The sequence below is a fragment of the Apus apus genome, chromosome 10 (assembly GCF_020740795.1).
Source record: "Apus apus isolate bApuApu2 chromosome 10, bApuApu2.pri.cur, whole genome shotgun sequence".
In the NCBI taxonomy this organism is placed as follows: Eukaryota; Metazoa; Chordata; class Aves; order Apodiformes; family Apodidae; genus Apus; species Apus apus.
In genome coordinates, this window is record NC_067291.1 from 6,143,652 (window position 1) to 6,166,630 (window position 22,979).

The 22,979-nt window shown below is 37.1% G+C and overlaps 1 protein-coding gene across 9 annotated transcripts in view; it reads right to left on the reverse strand.

Moving 5' to 3' along the window:
- ENTREP2 (endosomal transmembrane epsin interactor 2) overlaps positions 1 to 22,979 on the reverse strand; it is a 119,111-nt gene that overhangs the window by 54,475 nt on the left and 41,657 nt on the right. For all 9 annotated transcript variants that reach the window (XM_051628199.1, XM_051628198.1, XM_051628197.1 and 6 more), the window contains exon 2: positions 10,440 to 10,496. The gene's annotated coding sequence lies outside the window, so the exon portion shown is untranslated. The remainder of the gene's footprint in view (positions 1 to 10,439; positions 10,497 to 22,979) is intronic.

The following is a 22,979-nucleotide window of genomic DNA, read 5'->3' on the forward strand; positions in this document are numbered from 1 at the left end:
CATCTGTAGCAGAATACCCTGAGGAAATTAAAGCTTGGAAAAAAAAACCCAACAACTTGTGCTGCTGACAAGGACAGGCATCAAAAGGCTACACAGGCAGCCCTTCCTGGCAGTAGCATAATTAGACAGAAGCAAGTGGTAAAGGTCAGATACACAGATATTTTGTATGTGCCTTTCCCAAAACATTAATAGCAATTAACTACTCATGTGGAATTATTATTAATGAACAATTGCGTGGTATCTCTGAAAGCTATCACACCAGAATACTTGTACTTTCATCATTAAGGAAGAGTTCTGTCAGGTAAGCAAGGTCAGCAAGCCATGAATGCTGAATTGTATCAGCAGTACAAGAACATTTTCAGTCTCCAACTGAGTACAGTCTATTTCTGTTTGTGTTACTCTAGATTTGTGCAGCTTTTCTACCCAAATATTTTGCAACACTGAACAACTAAATTCTGCAATATATGAGCAAATAAAATGTTGAACCATAAACAATTTTTCTGAATCTGGCATTAGGTGAGTCTCCTAGAGCAATTTTATGTCATCCATTTAAACTCTTCTGCAAGGATTATGCTTTATACACTGTAAAAAACAGGGATCAACTGAATTCAGTGGAAGTCTCAAACTAGCAGCTGTAGGAATTCAGTAGGAAATGAATCACAGATACCAAAATAGCTTTGCTTCTAGATTATGTTTTGTGCAATCTGGAATACTGTGTCCAATTCTGGGATCCCCAGTTCAACAGAGACTGGGAACTACTAGAGAGAGTGCAGAGGAGGGCAACAAAGATGGGTGGGGGATTGGAGCATCTCCCTTGTGAGGGAAGGCTGAGAGAGCTGGGACTGTTTAGCCTGGAGAAGAGAAGGCTGAGAGGACACCTTATTAATCACTGTAAATGTCTAAAGGGTTGGTGCAAGGAGGATGGAGCCAGACTCGTTTCAGTAGCTGCCAGTTACAGGATGAGGGGCAACAGGCACGAGCTGGAACATAGTAAGTTCCATTTAAATACAAGGAAAAACTTCTTTACTGTGAGGGTGACAGAGCCTTGGGACCAGCTGCCCAGGGGGGTTGTGGAGTCCCCTTCTCCAGAGATATTCAAAACCCACCTGGATGCAGCCCTGTGTGATGTGCTCTGGGTGATCCCACTTTAGCGGGGAAGTTGGACTAGATGATCTCTAGAGGTCCCTTTCAACTCTGACAATTCTGTGATTCTGTAATCACTTTCATATTGATACCCTACAAGGCAGAGGTGTCAAAACTATTAGAAATGTGAAAAAATAGTAGAAGTAGTCGGATTTGCACATATTTGCTTCAATGTATGTATTTACAACTAAAGAACATACTTACTCTGTCACTCTCAAAGCTCACTCCCAGCTTCCTTTGACTTTGGAAACCCTACAGCACTTCCAACATTATTGAGATTACATCAACTATCAGGGCCCAAAGTAATGATATTTCATTTTTGTAATCTGAAAACTACAAATATGATAATTTATCTATCATCTCCATACAATTTCTGGTAAAGCACAATTGTCTTACTACTTTTTATGATCTTTAGAAACCTCTACAGCTGTTAATGAAACTACTGGAATTTAAACTTCCTTTTGGATTTCCAGCACAGAATTATTAACCTTACTTGTTTTTAAAAAATAACCAAACAAATGAAATACACTAAAACCCCCACTAATATCTCCGTCTATAGGTTTTATTAAGTTTTCTCCTGAGTCCCTCAAAGATTTCACATTTCTTACTAACTGTCACAAACTCCTTTTCTCTGTGGTGTGAATACATTTGTTGTGATATTCATACGCCAAAAATTCAAGTATAGAGTTCTACTCACCACAATACCAAGAATAAAAATAAATATAAGGTGTTTTATATTTAATGTTCTTTGAGAATTTAATGTAACTTTGAGAATTAGGGGCTTGCTTTCCTCACAAGCTTTCTCCACTTGATCTTTCTGCCTGCATTTTCATGAAGTATCACTCAAGAAAGTAAACAATATGCTCTCACAGCACATTACAAATGTTTTACAAAATCCACATTAACAATTAGATATGTTCCTTTTTATGAAGATATAATTTTGTACAATAAGTGACTTCAGTCTTTTAACATTTAGCCTTTAACATTTGTATTTTTGCATCTTGTCTTTGAAATGCCCCTGCTTTTCTTGTTCTGATATGGTTAAACATTTCTTATTCATCTTGTGAAATGCATTTAACCACAGTCGTGCCTAAAATCTAAAGTTATAACGAACTCTCAGGCTTTAAGGGTAGTTAATTCTTTCATTCCTTATTTGCTCTATGGTCAGAAGCTTCACATGGTAGAATTAAGAACTAGAAAGGGACTTGAATACCCTTAACATGAAAAAATTACTCTAGACTGAAAAGAAAGTTACTTTTAGAAGCAAAGGCAAAAAATGTGATATTTTCAGCATATAAACAAAAAGTGAACAATAAAGATGACTGCAGACTTCCTAGGAACAAACTAAGTATTTTACTGAAAGACAGATACATCTCTAAACAAAAATAATTTATTTTCCTCAGTGCTTATGAAAGAATTAAGGCAGATGTCAGAAACCAAGATTAATTTCCTAAGGAGGAAGAAGAAATGCTGAAAGAAACCAGACTCACACCCAGAAAGAGTTGATGAAATTAGAGTGTGCAAAGGCTGCCAAAAACTCCAGGACCACATGGGATGCAGCCTGCATTTCTAAAGAAGGAGCAAATGAGATGGAAGAACCATTAGCAAATATATTTAGAAAGCGTGTGACAACAGGGGAATTACTGATGGACTGGAGAGAGGCAAATGTAGTACCCATATCATACTCTTCATTATGAGCAGCAGCAATGATACAGGAACTGTGACAGTTTCATATTGCATGGTGCCGTGCTAGCATTAACTGCTGCCATGGCAACACAAAGCAATGGGAGCAGATGGGTCTGTTTAAGGGTAATTAAGATGTGCTTGTTTAGGAAGGGGCAAGTGTTATGCCCCAGCAGGCTTTGTCTGTTCTTTAGGAAAAGCTGCTTGTGGTCTTTTAAATTTTGCCACTGGGGATAACTAATTAAAGATGAATGCTCAACAGAGGAGTCTAGATCCTGACATGGGTGAGAGCTAGTGGCAGCTGGGCCAGGGTAGCAGAGAGCTGCAGACAGACAGAGCCAGGCAAGCAAAAGTCGTAAGAAGTGTTAAGCTGTAAAAGAGGACATGGAATGTTCATTCTAAATAGATATTTTGTTCTGTGACACCATTCCCCCCTGCTTTAGAAAGATTTATTTGATTCATTCCCTGTATTTTCATTGAAAGAGTTGTTTCTTTCTCTCCCAGTTCACAGCTTTACTGAGTCATTCTCCATTTTTTTTCTTTCTTCCTCTTCTATCAGGTATATTCTAAAAAAATGGCACGGGGGGTAGGTTTTTCTGTCAGCTAGTTCCCCATACTAAAGACGAAAGAAGGGAATTGGCAGTCTTAGAAAACAAACAGGAAGAGGTGAGAGGGCACACTTAAAAATCTAAATTATTTTTTAATCTACATGCAAAAAGCAATTTGGGACGTGAACGTAATCAATTTACACACACTCTAATTACAAACTTGGAAGACCACACTTTCCAGATCCCCAGCTCAATCCAACACAAGGTATTAATTAGAGCCTCAACCAGCAGTTCATACACTGGAAAAGCATCACTTGGGGCAGGGCACACAGGTGGAAATTCCAGCCATCCTCTGCCTTCCCCACTTCACATGTAGATGTGCGTACACATGTAAAAGCTTCTTGGCAACCAGAAGTTGAACTAAGGTGCAACACTTAACACTAGGTAATAGACTGCAGAAATGCATGACCACCAACAGCTTAAATAAGAGGAAACAAGTCAACAACAGTGTGCTCCAAACCAATAAAGATTCAGAGGAGGACCATTCTCAAAAGAAAACAAAATCCTCAGAAGCCTCAGATTCAAGGCACGGACATCTATCAAGAGGATTCAGATAGGAAAGCTGATAAGATTTGACAAGATGACTTTCTAGCCACCTGCTTTTCTAGGAGAAAATCCCCATTTATGATGCAGGCATAGCATCAGAAAAGGCTAAAGCCAGAAGTTGCATCTGGAGGTTGTAGCACTTTAACCTAAGAATAACATTAAGCTTTACTGCACTATTAAAGAGTTTTGGAAAAAACACCATTCATCTCACTGTGCTAATACCTAGTAAATAAAATGCCATACTTTATTAATTTCCACAGACTGATCACTAACATCAAAATTCAAGCTGGAATGTGCAAGTGTGGTTGAACAGATAACTTCTATTTTCTGAATAACTGTACAAACACCATAGGGTCCGTTCCTGCATATGTAAATGTCGCAAGCTGATACTGGGGGGCTACATTAAAAATTACACACATCCTTTACAAACACTTTGAAATTTGCTTTCTGAGAAGAGCTCCAAGTAAAATCTGATCACTTGAATCTTCACAGAACAAAACACAAAAAACAGCACAAGTACAGGCAAAACTAGTCTCTAAATACAGAATAGCTATATAAAATGTTTACAATTCTTACCTAGTCATGTTATTCATCGAGGTAATTTAAGTAACAAAACCCTAAGAAATACCTGTTTTGCATACAGTTGGTTATTCAAGTATTTGAAAAATAAAATTTATGCAGAGAGAATAAAAATACCCTAATAAAAGGAAAGAGTAAACATTGTCATTGTCCTGCTGTTAACTGAAATTGAACTGCTGCCAGAAGCTGAGGAAAGGCAAAAATGTGAAAGATCTACAACCAACTTTTGTGGGCTCAATCAAGATGCAGCTACGGATGTCTAAAGCAGACCTGTTCAACTGCAGATCTGTTTCTATTCTCTTCAGCTGGTCTTTGACAGAAACAGTAATATATTTTACATCTGCTTTCAAATTAATATAACCAGGAATATGGTTATCAATAAATACATTAACCTCATTTTTAGATACTGTCTCGCAGACTTTTGGTGTAACTACAGTCACAATGCAGTAGTATGCAGATATATTATAAGACAGGATTGATTATTTATGGTGCTTATGGCACTATATTTTAAAATTACATTGAAAAATCAGATATCCCATTGTGTGATTTCTTATTGGCATGCTTTTGGTTCACTAGGACACCTCTCTACTGATCTAGGTCCCCTTCTCAACAGCTTTTGATCTCAGTCTCCCCTGTGTTGCCAGACTCATATTATAATTCCTCCTTCTCGTCCTAGTCCTCCACCTTTCTCTTCCCTTTCATTGAGCATTCAGTTCCTCTCAATTTCTGTATTTTCTTTCCATGCTCGTAAAGAGATCGAAGAAAAACACTGTACCCTCATTTTGAAAGCCTAGGAACACATTCCAGTTCATACCAGCTCTGAGCAGTATTTACAGCTTGATATTAGAAAAGCTACTTAGTGAGCCAGCATTGGATTTGGTTTGCAAGTAGAAGTGATTATAGCTATCCAAGTTTTTTTTTGAAAGCAAGTGATACTCAGCATTCAACCATATCCCAGTTTAGCAGAAAATTTTCAAAGCTCTTGTATGTAAGATGTACTTGTTTTTACCTATGTTTTGTTAACCTTTAAACTAATGTTTCAGCCGCAAAGAAAGTTCTTTGTCTAATAGCAGGGTTCCTAATGAACATCTTGATCAACCAACTCAAAGAATATGCATGCTGAAATGACACTGCAGTGATCAAGAGATGTTAGAGCAGAGTGATATTCTGCATCTCACCTCAATATCACACAAGTATCAAAGCCAACAATGACATACGAAGTGACGGATGCCTTTAGAGTCAGCCATTCTCCTAGGGTGTGCATTTTTTTACTGTTCTTTTGAAATCTTGAGCCATTTATGCTAACATTATCTCTTCTCTACATAGATGATCTATTTATACCAGCTGCCAAAACCAAATCTCTGCTTGGGGGGGGAAGCTCAACTTTCTTTTTAATTAAAAAATTTCAATCAGATTTCATCTGAAGCTGTAAATTCTCTTACCAGAGTTTAAAAACACATCACTTAGCTACTCCAGTTAAATAATATGGCCAGGAACATGTCAAACACCACACATCACTGAGAAGAATATGGGAAACTTACGTGTATGTTATTTCTATACATTTTATGTATAATTTGGTTGGATTTGCTATACTCAGCAATTATATATAGTGATAGGAGATAACCAATGAGGTTTCCACATGTGGAAATGTGCATATCCATGCATCCTGTGCATACATGGATGTATTTATTTAAAATTTTTAGTAATTTGTTTTGTACAAGTATGGATCTTTTTCTACTGATTTTTACTGAAAACAGAAACTGAGTTAAGTCTGATATTCAGAGAGTTAAAATTTTTAACAGGACTTCTAGTAAGAAAAGCTCTCATTTTGCAACAAAACTACCAAGCTGGCCCAAGACAAGTATTTTCTAACAAAGTCAGCTCAGTATTTGACTGATTCTTAGCACAGGTGCAGTGTGTGACCTTGCACAGCAGTTCACCCTTGTGCCTGATGTGCAGGTTCAGCTGCTGCTATTTGAGATGACTCCTCTTATTTTTCTTAAATGATGAATGCCCTATCTGCTTATTTAAAAATAACAAAAAAAACCAACACCACCCAAACAAAACAAAAAACCCAAACAAAACATACAAACAACAAAACAAGAAACCCCAAGAATTAATAGTTCATTTGAAGGGATAATGCATTGAAAACAAACTGTCCCCTTCTGTTTAAGACAAAAGACAGAAATTGGAAAACATTCTGATAAACAAATGTGTAGACCAAATTTTTGAGCCTTTAGATCCAGGATAGTTACTAAAGGTATGCACAGATTTGCATGTTTGCTGAAGCATGGAACTGTATCTGGAATACAGATTTGACAGGAAATTATTTTAAATAGGTATTCTGAGTAATCAAGATCACTTATTACTAAGTATTCTGTTGTGTTCACTGACATTCACAGACATTAAAAAAATTAGCTTCTGTTCCTTGAAAAAAATATTAAAACTATCAGTGTATTGTAAAAGCTTTCAGTTAGAAATGTAAAAATATTTTTCTGGGATCACCAAAATGCCAGATGGCAAAAGAGGAGCTTTCTACTCAATTCAGAGGTTGAATTAATCTCCTTAGCACAAAGAGATTTGCAATTACCATAGACTACAACAGAAAAATAATTTCGCCACACAGAATTAAGTTTTGTACAAGGTAATTCGACCTCAAGAGCTACACAAGCTTTTCTCTAAATTTTAGACACTTCCAGAAACCACAAGGAAACAAACTGCTATTGCACACAGCATTTTAAGCTTAAGCAGTGGTGCTGACATGCCAGCACTTAGTTTCCAAATAAGGGAGTCATGAAAGATTTTCCCAAAGCGCTACACATTCTCTGAGGTATCATAACTAAACATACAGAAAACTTAATGCGGGAACATATGAAATATATGGAAAATACTGTTCAAAATTAATGCATAAACAATTTAAAGATCTTCTCTGCCCAGCTGTCCCTTCTGGTAAATGTAAATACTAGTTTGCTAACAGAGACTGATTCCTTGTATACATAAGACATTTTGGCAGCAAACAATGGAACGCTAGGTGGTGATCAATAAAATTCAGATAAGCTGAAACTGGTGAATCCTTTAGATAATTAAGCTATGCAAAGACACTTTAGCATAAGAGCTTTTAAGTGTAATTACATTCCTACACAATAACATCACAGTCAAATTTCTTTTCAATGAAAAGAATTGTATGACAGCTGCGATAAGGAAACAAGAATCAGTAGTATGAGAGGTTGACCCTGGCCAGCAGCTAAACACCACACAGCTGCTCCCCCCCTTGCAGCAGGACAGGAAGAGAACTGGAAGAGCAAAAGTGGAAAAAAAAACTTGTGGGTCAAGACAAAGGTAGTTAAGTAAGTGAAGGAAAGAAAAAAAACAAAGCAAGTGATGCAGAGTGGGAAAAAGATACAGCTTTGACACTGTGCAAGTACTGCTCAGCAACAGCCAAAAACATTGGTGTGTTATGAACCCTGTCTTAATCACAAATCCCAAACAAGCAAGAAATTGGCACCTTAAAATATTATCAGAGTATCATCAGTTTTCACAACGCCACAGATGGTCTATGGCTTAATTTTATAAAGCTTTATTCATGGCTTCAAATGATAAAGCTCTCTTTCTCTTCGTTATTGCTGTTTGTAATGCCAGATTTTGTAACACATGGCAAAAAAAAAAAAAGTAACATGTAATTGATTGTATAGTTACTTATAATACTATGAATGAGGTTATAAGATAATTATTGACCATAGGTATTTTGTATATGCAATGTGTAAGCAGACCACAAGACATACGACTTATTAGCATGCTGGTGGTACTTTATACTGTAGGGTTATAAAGTTATGCAGTACTAATTGCTTCATCAGAACAAAAAGTCATCGTGCACACATAGGTTCCAACTGCTGAAAGATATTTGCAATTAACCAAGGAAAAAGACATTATGCAACCTCTGTAAAACTATTATCACTGGCTATCACACAGCTTAATCACACACAAAGGCAAAACCCATCACGCCTGTCCACTATTCCTCCCATCACCAAGTGCCAATACAGAAGAAAAAAACAATTGGGACCAAACCCATGTGATTGCTCTTGGAAAAAAAATAATTTCCTAGAGTAGATCTTGGTAAGGTTAAGTGTTCTGAGAGGAGTAATGCTACCACTTACTATTTCTTTGCTTTTATATTTATTTCCTTGAACGATACTGACTGTAGCTGCCTAGTTACATTTCTCTGAATGAACTGCTACCTGAAAGCCTGCCTGAATTTACAATACACAAGTGTTCAGGAATCTCAGAAGCCAAGTCTCAATAGGCTTGAATAACATTTCTGATGCACTGTTTACTCCAATGATGTAAGCAGCAATTACAGTTGCTTACAAACAACTATTTTGAAAAGTCTTAGGTTCACTCCGATGTCACAATTGTGCAAGTGCTCAATTCAGAGGAATTACTTTAGTTTTAATGGTTTGCAATATGTGAGCAGTGAAGTGTAAGACAAATGAAAATCAAATGAGATTTGGCTACCAAACATACACTGTCATGGTTCTTTCACTGTTGAGAGAATTTTGTCTTTTGAAGTATTTCTAAGACGTAATACTGCTACAGTTTTACTTAGTTTCACTGAATCCAAGAGGCAACATCCCCAGGTACCAGGTATAAAATTATTATTAACAAAGGTAAAATAAAATATATTGGAATAAAAATAAGGTATACCAGCTATTTGTGATAACTCTGAGCAGAAATTTAGTCCAGCCTGCACCCAGAGATAAACTCTAAACTTCAACACTGCATACCTGAAGTTCTAATTAGACTTATAAATACAGGTCTTTTCATTTCATACTTTTCATTATATTCTCTTATGTCTTGAGACTATCTTTAGTAGTAACTACCTTACAAATACTACATATATTACTATGTTACATATACACATTTTTTTCAAAGACAACATTTACCTAATACATCCTTATTACACAGTCATCTCACCTTTTTAACAAGATGGATTTGAATCTAATGTTGCTTCACGTTAATTGAAACCCTATTTGCATGCACACACAAAGCATGAATTACTTTTCATTGTCAAGTAACTATATGAATCTTACAACAGAATACATAATGTAGCTAAAAAATGTTTTGCAGTCAAGGAAGAACAGCTACTATTTCAGAATATGTCTTCTTGTCATACAGGTTTTTGGTTAAAAAGATTTCTCTGCAGTGCAACTTTAGGGAAGTTAAATGCAAAGCTAAATGCAGATGAACAGTCTATTTGTGTAGAACAATAATGACCAACTAAGCACTTTTCTAAGTTCAGTATTAATTTAAAAAAATATATTAATAAACTAATGATTGAAAATTGTATTATTTCATTGACACCTATTAATCCAAGACATAACGCAGTATTGAGCATATCTATTAGCCAGCAATGCTCATTGGTTTTAGCCATTTTTAATTTCACACCATCAACTACATTATGATTGTTGCCTTTCTTTAAACATATACATTAGCAAAATGTTTATGATTCATTACTTCTCATATTTAAATTATTAAACCATACGCTATCACTTTTTAAAGCAGAGGTAGAACTATAACAACGGCAAGGAAGGGGCAGTAGATATCTACATTTTTTTACACACAATGAATATTACAGCTCTTTAAAACTTACGTACAGATAGAAGAAAAATATAATTGTCACCAAGATCATTTATGTAAGAAAACCTCAAAACATTTTTATCAAGTGTTTATAAATATTAGAATACATAAATGCACCGGAAAATCATCCCTAGAGGCTATTAGGCTTCTACATAAAGACAAAACCACTAATAGTTATCTCCACAGAATCCTTTAGTCACTTATGTAAAGTCTGTATAACATGATTAAAGCCACACTGCCACTTACCACAAGTGAAAGGGGCCTCTTCCATGAAACAACACCAATCAATCCTGACAACAGCACCTATAATAAACAGAGCAGAGTCACCAAAGAGACCAGAGTTTTATTCCAGTACCATTTAAAAATAAGTATTAAGTTTAATACACAGTCATGTTGTGTATTTCCAGGGGGCTGGAAACAAACTGCTGAAAAGATAATGTTTTAATGTTATTCTCAATTAAAAATAGACAAAAGTGTTACTAAGCTGTTTTTAAAATTAAATTCAATCTGGCTGACAGATCCAATTAGTTCTGATCAGATCACAAAGATCTCAATAGGTCTTCAAACATTTTCTCTCCAGGTTATCAGCACTGAAGGAGAATAAATGTTTTAGGTAAACTTTCTTCTGGTCTCTAGGCATCACTGAAAATTACCTCACAATAAGGGAACTAAAGATAGGACAATCACAAATCAGGCAGGGTATATGGCTAAATCAACAAAAAGTGGGTTATTTGGGGTTTTTTTCATTCCACCCAGCTATCCAAACAACCACACCGCTTGTTCTTATGCTTGAAAAAATCCCACAGATTAAAGATTTGTTTAAAACCTCTATTTAACCTACAGATACATAAACCCCTCCACAACACAGCAAAAGCAAGCAGAATTCAGAGCTCCATGCACCTAGGTGATCTCAGGTACTGCAAAATAACAAGCAAGTTACAGTTGAGACACCATAGCTTTACACACAGTTAAAAATAGAGGAATTGGAGCAATCGGGTGAGGGATATTGACCGTGAAATGGAAAAAAAAAGGTGGGGATGAATGTTCTCATTGGAATATTAAAATAAAAAAATAAAAAGGTAAACTAGATTACAAATAAAATGCAGAGAAAAGAATACATTATGTATTTATTTCATGAGTTTTTGGTGTCACTTTTTTACCTCTGCTTGCGTGAAGACTAACTTACATACATCGCTAGACTGTTACAATCTTTATCAAATCCTCCTGCAATTGCTTAGAATAATCTTTAATATAATTATTGCTCTCTACAGACCTTTGATATTCAAAAGGGAGGAAGCCCAGAAACTAATGAGTACCCTTTTCCATGAAATTATATTCAAGGTTGGTTGAAATTAAAATGCCAGGAAGTCATCACTCCCACTATGTCATGCTTTACTAGCAATCTTCTCAGTATTATAATAGTAGACCATAATAATTAAAAATGCATCTCTGTCTAGCCACTGCAGAAGCAATATACACTGCACTGGGAATCAGGCTGGAAACTTGTCTACTGATGCTTGGCATGAATGTAAGAGAAAGAGCTGTTGGCTATACGGAGAATTTGGGTTCTGGAGTGCCCAGTTTAAGCTTTCACTGTATCTAGTCTGTGGACATTTATATTGTGAGCCTGTTTCAAACATATTTCACAACTTGATAATAGCCACAGCTGCTGTAGGAAGACAGCAGAAAGGCAGCATCTTGGAAACTGCACTGTTTCATAGTAAAACCTCAATGTTAGTTTTTAAGTCAAGTACAAATGCAACAGATAAGAAGGCATAAACGCACAGTAAAAAGTGAACCAGAATCAGGTTACAGATACCAAAGACTATGCAGATAAGCCCTACACGCAAATATGCATAGTTTGTATTCTACAGCATTTCCTACAGCATAAAAGCTAGATATCAACTACATGATTCTGGATGTTGGCCAAGCCAGGGAAAAGCTGAGAATTCCATTTTTGCAGTTAATTAAATTTGCTCACACAGCTGTGTTAGCTTATTATTACTGTATGATAACTCTCTCTGGGCTGATAGTTCTGTAATGCGAAACTGATCTCAAGAAGGCAAAATGACAGGGTTAGCTAGCTTGACTGTAGGCTAGACAGCCACGTGCTCTCAATTAAATAAATGGGATGGCTGAAATGGAGAAATTATTAAAGAAAACCCTTTAGGAAAAATAAGAAACTGCCTTCCAAAACAGAGTACGTATTGATGCAAAAAATACTCATACATAAGCCAGTACTTCTCAATAAAGAAGTCACATGTTCTGAGTCAAGATATTCTAGAGTGCTACCTGTGAGTAGCAATTCTTTGCTTTCATTTACTGTGCTACCTCCCTGTTAAACCTCTCCCACTGCTGTCTGACATTACTATATATGTGGCATTGTGCATTCCTGAAGGTGGAAGGATGGAGCTGATCCTTTTTGTTCAGCTGAACTACAGCTGTGTCTGACCTTTACAAAGGCCTTTCAAGCTGAAAGAGGTACACATGTTCTGTCTGGAAAGAGAGCTTTGTGGCACTCACCCTACTGGCTCACCATGCAAAAGGTCAAGCACAGTCAGGCCAGTTGATAATCTCTCTATATGCACTGATGACAGACAGTAAAACTCTGCGTTCCACCTATGCCTTTAATATCGTCATTGTAAGAGTTCACCTCAACAATGCTGTAATGTAATTTTCCAAACCTCATTATACCACAATATTGCTTTAACCAAAAGTGATTGAGATGCAGTAACTTCCAGTGCCAAGCACCTTCAATACTTTAGACCACCAGTAAACACAACTATATAATTAGGAAAAAAGGACACAGATAACATCACATACCAACATTTGTTAGGATACACCAAATGACCATAAAAAGAGAAATCTAAAGATTTCTCTTTGTCTTGCAGAAGACAAGGAATTTTAAAATAAATAAAACCCCAAACAAACCATCCTTCCTTAACATTTTGTTTTCTCTTCAGTTTTTACCTCTTATAAATGCAGTGCCAATATTGAATAAAATAAATTGAACCACACCTGGCTTATATACAAAAGTAGGAATTATTTGAAAATAGTATGTAACTTACAGGCCCAAAAGACCTTATAATAATGTCAGAATATCTCATGGCTACTTCAATGGAAGCAGTAAAACTCATACTTGATTTCACAAGGTTAAGTGCCAAGAAACACAGGCACAAGATAAAGGAGTTATTTTTACACCAGTAATTGAAACACTGTCATTTCCTAAATACCTATAGCACAACATCGCAATCTGTAGGTCTTCTATGTTTTTCAAAAATCACTACACCATATGTATGCTGTGCAGAGGTTTTTTCTTCCTTAAATAGTAAATAGGAGTTTCATGATTTTAACATGTCTAGTTAACTTTGGCAACACATTTCAGAGCCTGTATAGCACGTTTATCTAACATCTCAGGCCTAACTTCTATCTGCTGAATTGGAGTGAATCCAATCTCTCCATCACATAATCAAAGCTACTAAAAACATGTTCAAATAAAAGCAGATTTGCCAGCTTCCTTAATCAAAATTCTTACAGATGCATGAACCTATTCACTATAAAAACAGAATGCATCAGTATTGACTATAAATGCAGTAACATTAGGTATGAAGACCTTTCAACACGCATATGAAAACTCCCTTATCATCAATGCAAAGTGTGCTCACGCATGAAAAAGGTGCATTTACTTTAATAGGCACATACTGAGGCAGAACAAAAACAGAAGGTAAAATTACTTTCCAGTAGAGGGACTGCAAACAAAGGATTTTTTTGAAAAAGCCCTGAAGTCTTTTCCAACATGTCAACCCTCCACACTCAGGTAAGTCTCTATAAATTCTGAGGACAAAAATTTATGGGAAACTTATGGAACAGATCAGATGATGCAGTCTCTTTATATATCTTAAAGCATTTGCTTTCCAGTACTTCATCTCCCGAAGTATTATTGTACATAATACACCCTCTTAAACACTTTCTTTAAATTTATTTTCTGAACTGCATTAGAAGTATATTTACATAAATATTAATTTAATTAAAACTATGTTAAATACAGTGAAACAGTACCAAGGTAAAGATTTTTACATAAATGTAAAATTACTGATGTTTAAGTATTATTGTCTACTCTTATTCCTATGTTCTTTTTCCACACTACACAGCATTTGACCATGGTTTCCCTTGGACTTGTCTCCCATGAAATCCAAGAACACAGTATCTTTTGTGTGATTTCAGTTCAAAGTGCTCACAGAAAAAAAACTTTACACAAACAATCAGAATGTGCTTTTACAACATTAAACCAAAATAGTTTGTGGTATTGCCACAAGAGCTAAATTTACATGGTTACATATTTGTATGCATATACTTTCAAAAACGTATGTTAACGTCAAAACCAAACAGCCTGTCCACACATGCACTCCATGACCTACCAAACACCCTCTCTGTCCCCATGGGGATTTCTGCACACCCTCCCCCCTGCCTCCACCCAGTCTGAACCTCTCTTATTTCAATTTACACCCATTGCCTCTTGTCCCTCAATGTGCTGCTGTAAAGAGCCTGGAATTAAGAACAGTAAATTGGCACAGTTACAAAAAAATCTTCAATTTGCATCTCAAACTAAATTTAAAATATAGACTGCAAAAATATTACTTCCCATGCTTTCTTAAGAAAGGTTTTTTTCTATTTTGTAAAAGCAGATTTGTCAAGCTGGTATGTATGCAGAACAGTAAGACAAAAGGTAACAAAACTGGTGTCAAGGAATACCTTTACAAATGAGGAAAATTCATACAGCTGTCAGTCATCTTTTATTATTCTTAATAACAGGAGCTGAGATGCTGTTCAGATACCATATATCACCCCTCATCACAATTTCAGGACTTGCAGCTTTCTGGAACTTAGATTTCTTCTTTTTTTTTTTTTCTTCCAAGAAGTTAAGAAGATCAGCTGTCGCTACCATTATTCTTCAGTAAGCCCAAGGGTATGTTTACATTTTGGTATTGTATTTAATCTGCTGTACTCAAAGTAGAATAAAAAAATACTGTATGTTGGTGTGAGTTTCTGTCCTATTGTTACATGCTCTTGTGAACAGGTCCTCCCCACCTTTCAGGTACTGGAAGGTTGCTTATAAGGTCACCCCCAGAGTCTTCTCTTCAGGCTGAACAACCCCAACTCTCTCCCTGTCTTCATAAAGAGAGGTGCTCCAGTCCTCAGATCATTTTCACTGCCCTCCTCTGGACACACTCCAAAAGGTCCACATCCTTCTTGTGTTGGGGCCTCCAGAGCTGGATACAGTACTCCAGGTGAGGTCTCACCAGGGCAGAGCAGAAGAGCAGAATCACCTCTTGATCTGCTGGCCACACTTCTTTGATGCAGCCCAGGATGCAGTTGGCCTTCTGGACTGCAACTGCACATTGGTGGCTCATGTCCAGCTTTTGATTCATTAGTACCCTCAGGTCTTTTTCTACAGGGCTGCTCTCTAGCATGTCTTCCCCCAGCCTATATTCATGTCTCTGGTTGCCTCGGCTCAGGTGCAGGACACTGCACTTGGCCTTGTTGAACCTCATGAGGTTTATCTGGGCCCACTTCTCCAGCTTGTCCAGATCCCTCTGGATGGCATCCTGTCCCTCCGGCATATCAACTGCACTACCCAGTTTGGTGTCATTGATGCCACTGTCAATATCATTAATGAAGATATTAAACAACACTGGTCCAAATACAGACCCTTGAGGGACTCCACTTGTCACCATTTTCCATCTGGACATCGAGCCACTGACCACTACCCTCTGGATGCAACTATCCAGCTAATTCCTTATCTACTAAACAGTCCACCCATCAAACCCATATCTCTTCAACTTAGAGAAGGATGTTGTAGGGGACCACGTCAGAGGCCTTGCAGAAACCCAGACAGATGATATCTATGTCTTCCCTTGTCCACTGATACAGTCACTCCATTGTAGAAAGCCACGAGGTTGGTCAGGCAGGATTTGTCCCTAGTAAAGTCATGCTGGCTGTCCTGAATAACCTCCTTGTCCTCCATGTGCCTTAGCATGTCTTCTAGGAGGATCTGTTCCATGATCTTCCCAGGCACAGAGGCAAGGCTGAGAGGTTGGTATTTCCTAGGGTCCTCCTTTCTACCCTTTTTCAGAATGGGCATAATGTTTCCTTTCTTCCAGTCGCCAGGGACAAACCTGACTGCCGTGACTTTTCAAGTATCATGGAGAGTGCCTTGGCAACTACATCAGCCAATTCCTTCAGGACTCTGGGATGCATCTCATCAGGTCCCAAGGACTTGTGTATGTTCAGGTTCCTCAACTGGTCAAAACCCTGTCTTCTTGTATGGTGGGAGGGACTTTTGGTCTCTGTCTATGCTGGCCATTAACTTGAGAGCTGTGAATAAAGGGGTTGCCAGTGAAGACCAAGGCAAAGAAGTTGTTGAAAATCTCAGCCTTCTCCCCATCTGTTGTTACTAGTTCACCACTGTTGCTCATCATGGGAGTACACTTTCTTTAACCTTCCTTTTCTGGTTTACATACCTGTAGAAGCCCCTCTTGTTTTTCTTTACATCCCTTGCAAGTTCAGCTCCAGCTACTCCTTGGCCTTTCTGACTTCATCCCTGCACAACCAGACAACGTCCCTATACTCTTCCCATAATACCTGTCCCCGTTTCCACTGCCTGTATAGTTCCATCTTGCCTTTTATACTTTTATAGTTTTTACACTGCAAACTCTCATTTTGTTGTCATTCTCCAGACTTTTTTTTTTATGCATCTTTTTAAAGGATATTCCAAATAGAAGAGGTTGAAACAAGTTGGTTTTATACGTGAGAAGACCGAGAGAGAACATAACAGAAGTTTAAAAAACACACAAGATTGTTACAAAGAAGATACTGTTCTATTGTTCTTCAAATACACCATGGGCTGAACAATAAATAATTGATGTGCATTAATAGAATCATAGAAACACAGAATCATTAAGGTTGGAAGGGACCCCAAAGATCATCAATTCCAAACCCCTGCCATAAGCAGGGAACCCTACCACTAGGCCAGGTTGCACAAAACCTCGTCCAACCTGGCCTTAAAAACCTCCAGGGATGGGGGGGCATCAACAACCCCCCTGGGCAACCCATTCCAGTTCCTCACCACCCCTTACAGTGAAGAATTTCTTTCTAATATCTAACCTAAATCTCCCCTCAGTTTAAAACCATTACCCCTTGCCCTATCACTATCTTCTCTGACTAAAAGCCCCTCACCAGCTTGCCTGTAGCCCCTTTCAAGTACTGGAAGGCTGCTATAAGGTCTCCCTGGAGCCTTCTCTTCTCCAGGCTGAACAGCCCCAACTCTCTCAGCCTGCTTTCACAGCAGAGGTGCTCCAGGCCTTTGATCATTTTGGTGGCCCTTCTCTGGACCCTTTCCAACAGGTCTATATCTTTCTTGTACTGAGGGTACCAGAACTGTACACAGTACAGTTAGACATTATATAGAGATTCAGCTCAGACACTAGGACTTTCTAAGGTTGTAGATATTTCAGTATTGGTACAATGGGTAGATTATAGAATTCCCATCATCAGATTTTCTTAACAACACATCAGACAACCGGCCATCAAGGCAGACCAGGCAGAACCAGGCATAGCACAACTAGGCAGACATGCAAGGCAGCTGACTAGACAGAGCTGAGCAAATGAGGATGCCTAATTTACGGTGCCAAAGGAGGTAAAACCCAGCACTGCCAGCACCAGTATCATCTAGTTCGTGCTGTCAGCTAAGTGCTACAGCAACTGCTTATCTTCACAAGTGCCTGAAATCCCTGACACTTTCCAAGGTTGCCCTCTCTCCTCTACCAGCATACAAACGGTTGCAAGGTTTAATTTTGCCATCTCAAATGTTCCTAGAAGGGTGAAGTTCAGTTGCACCTGAACAACTACAAGGTATTGATATCCTCAACTAGCTTGGGTCTAGGAGCACCTCACAGCTGAAGTACTTTCAAGGATTATGTTTCTGTAACATCTACAGTAGACCTTGTAACAGGTAGATAATTACTTCAGAAAATGCAAGTATTAAATATTTCAGGAGCAATGCCACCAATGGTGCATACTCAGAGACTACAAAAGCGTGCCACATTAGTACCAGAGTACAAAAAAATCACCATATAATAATACTACCTGCAGCATCTGCAATCCATTAGTGCAAAATTATGGTAAGTGAATACATGCTACAGGAAAAAGAACTCTGAAAACATGGAAATTAGGTAAAAGGGAACTAGAAAATCTACCAGTAATATTACTCTCCATAACAATTCCTGGAAGAATAGTGAGGATTAAAATATATTGGGGTGAGGATGGTGGGAATGTATTAACAAGTATAGAAACAGAAAAAAAAATTGAGTATGTATTTCTATATTCATACACACAAGTGGACAAATACAGAACAGTGGCATAATTTTGGAATGGTCTTTCAAATAAGCCATCCTAAATAGTGGGTGTTGATAAAAACCATACCATACCATCACATTCAAAATACTGCAAAAACCAGTAATGGACTAAAGACTTTTTAAAACAGCTATTTATTTGCAGATACACAAACTGATTCGACATGCAGCTACCATTAGAATCCAGGGACCATTCTCTTGTTGAAAGACTACATTCCTATGAAAACAAAGAGCACAAGTACTACCAGACTGCCTAAGACGACCCACACACTGCAAGATAAATACAAGCAAGTCAACAGCAATCAAAAAAGCAACAACTTAAGCACAGATTTGAGCTATCTTCTAAAAAGACTCAGTATGTTCCAAACACTGCATCATAGCTTAGTCTCTCTCATTTACCCACTATGAACCTAAAACTAATCTAATTGCCATGGAAACAGGCACAGAGAAATAAAAATCTCCAGTGCCCACAAGAACAGGACACTAAAATTACCTACACATTGACACAGCTATCAGAATGTATTCACAGGATGCAATTTTAATTTCCTTTTAAGCTCTAGGGTGAGGTGGTTTTTTTTTTTACTATGTTTTCTCATGAAATATGCTCCATACCCATGATAAATCTGGTGTTTTTGTAGGAAAAGGTTTAATACAAAAAGATATTTTTTCCTTTGAAATAAAGAGAAAAAAAAGGGCTAATGGAGCACATATACATCAGAATAATATCTTTTCCCATTACGAATAAAAATCTAATGTTCTGTATGTTATTCTTCCAAGTGGTTCAGATCTGTTATGCTCAACTTCACTACAATACGCAAGCAGTATTAAAAGCAATGGACAGGGATTTAGATAAGATATTAAGTACAGAGCTGATACATCAGTGACTCACAATACATTCTTATCTCTAATCTGGTTTTTATTTAACACATTCACAGAACACACCATTACAATATTGTGTACATCCCATAATGCAAGCCTTGAGCATTCATCAGGCGCAGAGCTATTAGCATAAGAGTACTGAAACAGAAAGGAACCTAAGCAGTTTGCAACCAATCCTCCACACTTTGAAGCTCAGATCAACTCTGGATAGCTTATCGATCCTTTGAAACAGGAAGGTTTTACTGAGGCAGCAGTCAAAAGCTTAATTTAAACACAGTGAACCAAATAAATCAGTGAAATTATAAGCAGTTTGTCCATTATGATAGATATGTACACAGGTATTGTACATTCAAGTATTAATGTTTTCTCATCTGAATGTTTGTTTTCTTGGTCTTTATATGCGCTCCATAGGATAGATTTATAAAGATAATTTCTATGAGGGCAAAACTTCCAAGCCTAAAAGTACACCAAATTTCTTTTCCCAAAATACTGGTATATTTTTAATTCTTTATAATTTAATTATAGCTAAATTTCTTCAAGGGCTCAGAATGTGAAAACTTCATCTTAACTCTAGTAATAAAATATTCCATGATTTTTCCATTACAAAGGCAAAAGCTATTACCCAGCTATGAGGATTTCGTTTTCAACATTTTCATTTTATGTTTCAGTAACAAAAAAAGAAATAAATTATGGTATCTTGTCACTGTGACAAAGAAAAATATTGTGATAAATCTCTTTAGACATTTCCTAATCTGTTTTCACACCATCTTGACTTGTATCATTGACTCCCTACAGAATATGCTTCTAGAAATGATGTTTTCCAGTAAGAGTCAGGAAATCACTAATCAGATTTTTGCTGCTGGGCTCTTCCAATAATGATAAGAATGAAGACTGAGATTGCTTTAGGTAAGTAAAATGAGACGATGGCTCTTTTAATTACTGACACAATTTCTCAAGGGATGACAGCTGAGGTGGATTGTAAAGTGATCTAAACATCAGGAATTACAGTATTTTCTTTGTCCAAATGCAGTGCTTCTGCATAACACTATTACACTGTAAGCTCCAGTCTTCCAGTTCCATAGATAGTATGAAGCTACATTCTTAACTGCATTGCCGCAAGGGCACACAAGAAAGGTTAATCAAAAAGTAATAAACCTCATATTCTAATGAGCACAATGAGCGATCTGTCTCAGGGCCACGCTACTGGATATAAGAAAAGGTTAAGGACACAGAGGCTGAGGCTAGAGATAGAGACAGTGTTTATCTGTCATAAACATTTAATATTTGCCTTATCTCCATCATGAGCCTACCAACTTTGGTCACACTTTTGGTGAAAGCCACCTACACTACTGCATTTATTACCTTTTCTAAAACACCCTTCCCATGCATTTATAACCACGACACACTGTTAGTCATCATATCCAAAATGGTGCTCAAGAGAGAAAGGACAAATTAGTTTGCATAACCACAAGTACAGTAACAGGAGAGATAGATGCCTTCCAAACACCCTGACAATCCAAGCATCCTAAGGATTAATTTCATGTCTCTGACATCATGTATCTATCTGGTAATTTTAAAAGTAATTATTCTCAAAGGATCCCACTATCCTAGAAAGTATATTGAAGGTAATTTATTACTATTAATTAGCAGAATTAGTACATCCGAAGCCTAAAGTGTTTCTCTTGCTTGGACTTAAAATTTTTGTTCTTAGAAAAGCAATTGGTATAACTATTACTTAAAGACATTGCATATTAACAATAAGAAGTATTCTTAGTTATCGGGAACTCAACTAACCTGTACCTTAAGGTTAAATAAAACATAGTAAGGTAAGAAATACTTTAAATCACAGGTAGCAAGGACACTATTAAGACTCATTCCAAAGACTTTGCTCCAGAATCATCAAGTGATTGATGTGATACTTCCCTGACAAGATAACAGAGAATCAACTGCCACTTAATATGATTTAAAGATACAAACGCAGGCATTTTCCCTCAAATTAATTTTATATAGATTTTAATATTAATATTTTACTAGCTGATTAGCTAGTACAAACAACCAATCATCTCTGACTTCCAGCAGAACTCTGTCCTGTGTCAAAAAAATTGATACAATAATTTCATTTTCTATGTTCTGCGTGCAGCAACTGCCTTGGCACCTAAAGTAGTGCATTCCCTTTTAGTCATTATGGCTTCTGCTATGAATTGTTACATTTTTTAAGGATAAATTGAAAGCTCACGGAACATGTCAAACCATTTTAGAGCCTGATGCTTATTATTTACTAATGGTGCAGGCAGTAACTCATCAGCTCTCACCTTGTTTTCCCACTTAATGTATCTCAGCTACCACCTTAAGAGAGATTTGGTCTTGATGCCACAGAATGGAAAGCCAGGTGCCACCAGCAGCCAGTAGCAATAGCATTACATTTAATCCCTGCTCAGGATTGTCAAAAGCCTGAATTCCTGACTCCTAGGGCCAGTCAGCAGAAAATTGTGCAAACTAAATCAAGCTGATACACAAATAGACTGAACAAAGAATTCAATGGTCATATAATAATCCACAGCATTAGCTCTATTCTTAATTATAATTCTCATTATTAATGAAGACTAAAAATACATTATTTTAGACATGCTGCATACAAGGCATAAGATGTCATGTGACAACCTTTGAAACTGACTTTTATAAAAATCTGTTTCTAATTGGTTTGGAAAGAAACAGCAAACGACCTGGATAAGCAGTAAATAATGTATCACTCCAACAACACAAACCATCTATGAAGTTCTAAAATGCAGCCACAAGAAAATGAGTTTTCAATTACACTGCACAGAGTAACAAAAGCTACCAAGCTTACAGAAGACAATGCAAGTTACTGGAATGATCTAGCTAAGAGAGAAGACTTGATCTTGTTCAAGAACACCAAACTGGTACCATGCTGATACGGACTTACAGCTTAAGACTGCAGAGCTACTTTGCAAAAGCATAGTTGTTTTCTAGTGAAATCTGACATACAATATGCCCAGGAAATTCCAGCCAAACATTAAGCAAGAACTAAACACAACAACAACCCTCTAAAGTGTAATTCTGATATACAGGCTTCTTAAGTTGTCAGCAGGCAACAGATTTGGGAAGCACGTGACACACTATTTCAGTGATTTGAATGCAATAGATAATTTGGGTAATACTAGTCAAAACACTGAATAAAGTATAACCCTTACTCCCAAAATCAAAACCCAGAGCCATTTCAGGTGCAAGGGGAGTGAGCGGAGAGATACTCTAAAAACGTAACAGAGCAATTAAAATTATGTCTACTTCCACTCTGCAAGAGATTCAAAGAGATTACTGATGCATAACACTAAACACATTTGAACAGCAAGTTGTAATTTATCATAAACAGGGTAAAAATAAAGGGATTCTGAAATATTACAGGCAGAAATTAATCTTGTACAACACTGGTTACAAAGCCACAGTGCATTATTACATTCAAACTTCTTCCGTCTGG